Genomic DNA, 4,379 nt, shown 5'->3' on the forward strand with positions numbered 1-4,379 from the left:
ATCTGACATTGATTCACACATGAAATAATCTAAGACCACAGAGGTAAACTTCAACAAAAAGTAGAAGTTACTACCTATTGGAATTTTAAGTCACTATATGAATTCAAAGTGGCAAAAATAGTCAGAAATGGATGACATGGGAAATCAAAGCTATACAACTATCTATAGCAATATGCTGCTGCAGTGGAATTAAGTCTTACTCCAGGCCATTAAAAATTGTGTTGCGTACAAAACCTGGAAAACAATTGTTTCACTTGACTTAGCTCAGTCAAAGCCACTGATGGCATTTTATCAGAGACTTGAGCAAACTCAGTATAGTCTAGAAGAGAGGAGGAACAATTAAATGTTTATGAACATGACCTAGATGGGGATGTAAACAAATTGTTTAGCTGTTCTGCAATAACTGCCCTCACACCACTTCCACATTTCATTTGGGAATTACTAACTTTTTTCCCCCGTTCTGTTGATGTGATATACACACATTTCAGCATCACTGTCTATTGTATACCTGATAACTGACTAGGATTGATTCTGTCCACATGCAAAGCCCTGGGAACTCCCCCTTACAGTCACGTGTTGTGAACAAGCAAGTTTTTTATTGTCTCAACTTTTAGTAGTAGTAAAACACCAAGGCTGGTTATGCAATCTAGGTACAAAGTCCACAATTGCTTAATGATTCAGCACATCAATGATATTTCATAACACAGTGTAATGTGTAAACTTCTATAGTTTATTTATTATCATATGTTTCATTGTACACCTGCTAAATCCCTAATCTCCTCAGAAGCCTTTGCAACAAATGAAGTCAACTTGAGAACTTGCTGTCAGGTAAAATGCATAAACTCTTTCTGAAAAGGGTGATGAATGCATGATGAAAAAACTCATATTGACTCTTCACTAATCACTCCCCTTATGTAAGCTGGTAGTTCACATTATAGCTTTTTGAGGGTTGTCTTAAAGAAAATAATGTGAAGCTCATGTTTTTGTGTTAATATGTGTATTTGATTGACCAGCTGATCTAAAGGTCTGTCAGTCTGCTTTTTGTTGATTGGTTTGCAGGAGTTTGCTGAACAGTTCTGCTTTTTATTATTTACTAACTACATGTATTCAAATGTTAAGAGGAACTGTCACTTGAAGGTGCAGAAAGTCTTCTGTCCTTTATTCTCAGTGTTATTAAACTCACATTCTGCATTTCCAGAAAGATGCACTTGCACGTACTCATAGGCCACAAAAGGAGATATTTACCAGCTGCCCATGGACATGTGACAGTAAGGTTGAGGCAAACTAATTCCCTACTGCAAGAATTTAATGCATGTAACTATTTTAAGGAAATGTCACATGCTCACTATGAAGATCAATTTGCAGTAACTTTCTCTCCTTTCTTCAGCCTGACTTCCAGCTTATGTTAAGCAGAACAGTTACAATATTTCATTTCTTCTGTTATTAAGCAGACCTGAGTGAGGGATGAGGTCCCAAGGAACACTTTAATCATTCTGGAATGTGCCATTTCACACATAAAAGGGACTTAACATGTTGTGAGTGCTAACAGAAACTCTGCTGTGATGAAACAATGAGAAAACTGCCTTTTGCTTGTGTCTCTTCCCTACTTTTCCACCAAATTCTATATGCTGCCCTGGGTTCATTTTGGCTGTCAAATGCCTGAATATGTACTTTTGCCTCCTGAACATGAACTCCATCCCACAGCTTCCACAGGATACAGACAGGGCTGTTACTTAGTGCTTTACCAGCCCTACTGAGTTCCCATCCCTTTCCCAGACATAAAAGTGACCACCGAGTTCACAGAGATTCCTGGATGGATTTGAAGCAGATTGGATTTAAGAGCCCTCAAACTTTGCAGATCATTTACCTAAGTAACAGACCTTCAACGTCCTGCTTTATGTAAGATTCAGGTCCAATTTCAAGGGCAGCTTAAGCCGTCACTAGCTGGCACTGCTGCTGAAAGAAGTATCCAGACTCTTTGCCTGTCCTTCACTGACCCCATCTATTGTGCCAGCAGAAGTTTCTGGCACTGGTTCACTCAAAGAAGGCAGGCTTTTGACTACATCCTCGTGCTGCTTCTTCCAAAAGTAACTTTTTATTTGTAGGCATTTTTTCCCCCCACCCACCGCTGTAAAGAGCTGTACAACGAGCTGACATTAGGCAAAAAGGTAAAACCTGGGCTAAACTCCTAGTGCTTCACTCTGCCCAGGTCTGTGCTTAGCTTCAGGTGCCAGGGACATCTCACTGACATCCATGTGTCTATTAAAGATTAGGGCAGAAGTGCTTAAAACAAAGAGAGGATTTAACCACAGCAGCTGTTTCAACTCTGTAGAAACTTCTCAAACAATATGAGCAAAAGAAAAAAAATAGCACAAAATAAAATCTCTTCTGTTTCTGATGCCAAGAAGAAATAATGTAGAAAGGATCCTTTTTGTCACTGGAAAGCCAGTGAGTTAAAAAACACACATTGGAAGATAAGCCTTTAGGAGGATTTCAAATGAGGGCTGCTTTGTGTTCTGCAGGGTGTGCATAACCTGACACAAACCATTTGTGTCACTGCCGGTAAGGCTGGGCTGAGGAACATCAAGATGGGATGGGATGGAACGGTCACCTGTGCTCCCACAGTCCTGTGGGCTCCCCTGAGGGAGTCTGAGGGTGTATTTGTAGATTTTGTGCCAAGAGGAGCCAGGCACAGTCCCCAGGGCTGGCAGGGGCTGGGTGCTTGGCTAAGGGCTGCTGCAGACACCTGCCCCTCCCCACACAGCAATCCTCCCCAGCCTGCCCAAGCTGAGCCCAGGCTCTGCATGGTTTGGTGCAGATCATGTTCTTCCTGAGCACTTTAATAAATACTGACAGTACTGTTTTGGAAGTGGGACAGAGGAAGAACAGAGCAGCTGGATTTCAAAACTGGCTGGGAGCAAATATACGCTGAGATTTAAACCTTTTTTGGATTTTTTGGTCCACCAAAACCTTATGAAGATCAAACAAGTCTAATCCTTTACAGCCAAATACTTCATTTATTACTAACACCAAGTTCACTGGTTCTATATGAAATATAAAAAAAATATGTGATTTTATATCCTGATTAATCATCTATGTATGTAGATAATTCTTCCAAGCCTACATGTATAATTGTGAGGTATTTTGAGATCTTTCTAAGGCAAGTATTATTCAAAACTCATGTATAAACAGGAACACAATGGCTATATTTTTGCTTTCTTCAGCATATCTCTGACTACCTGAGGAACATACTAAACCAGCTGCTCTTTTCACACATCTGTAGGAACAGATCTGAATAAAACATAGCCTTTTTTTACACAGGGATATGCTCTCCTTGTCAAAGATTGACTCTTTGCCCACTGAAAGGTGTCATTAAAATTATTGTTTCTAATAGTATAAACCTCACAATCAGAATTTAAACCTAACCTTCTAATGATGGTAGTGTCATAAAAATAACATTTAGAAAAAAAACCCAACCTGTGTGTTTCTACAGTACATCTCTTTCTAGTGTATCAGAAATGTCTTGTATCCCTCTGGTGTTAAGGATTAATTTGGGCCACTTTTCCTGTCAAAGTTAATAAATGCAGCTTTCTCTTCCAGCAACAGGTATCAAGCAAGGTTTAAGAACTTCCATCCTGAGCCTACCAAGAGAGAACAAAAAAGGCAAAAACCCTTTTAAGTGCCTTTGGAATCCATCACCTTGAACTTCTCAATGCCTGACTCTTCAAATATTCTAAACACTGACCGACATCAGTCTTTGTAAGAGGTAATTCCTGATCCACTGAGCAAGCTAGAACAACAGACACAGAATCCAGCAAGTAACAGCAGCACTCGTGGAAGTTGCAAAACACACAGATGAGGTCAGTAACAAGGGTTAGAGGAGGGGAGGACAACACAGGACTGGGGCTTTGTTTGTATTTCTGGCTTTGCAGTTTGTTCTTCACCTGCACTGGAGGTCATGGGTTTTTACTGATTTCTGTTTCTCATCAAGTTAATGAGACATGCTGCAGGACAGCTTATCTGAAAAACTCTATACCCTGAGGTGGTAAAGTAAAAGCTGCTCCATTCAGTCTGTCATCCAAATTGGTGGTGTGCTTATTTAATGATGAGTGATTTTGCTAATGGCAAGGAGGCTGGGATAATTAAAAGGATCAATTTTCTGAAGAGGATGTTGTTGTAGTTTTATATGATTGAACTGTTATTTTTGTCCAGAAATCTTCTCAGTTCTTAATGCATTCAGCATTCAACAGCTTTAACTAACACTGCTTCATTTACATTGTAAATCGGTGGGAATGGGTTCCTCCCGTATATTGCTGGCAATATATCCAGGCTGGTTTTTTAGTGCATACAGCCCAGACACAAGTCAAGTTCAGGATGTG

Source organism: Agelaius tricolor, unplaced genomic scaffold (genome assembly GCF_023055355.1).
Source record: "Agelaius tricolor isolate 1412-34295 unplaced genomic scaffold, bAgeTri1.0.p SCAF_10, whole genome shotgun sequence".
Lineage (NCBI taxonomy): Eukaryota > Metazoa > Chordata > Aves > Passeriformes > Icteridae > Agelaius > Agelaius tricolor.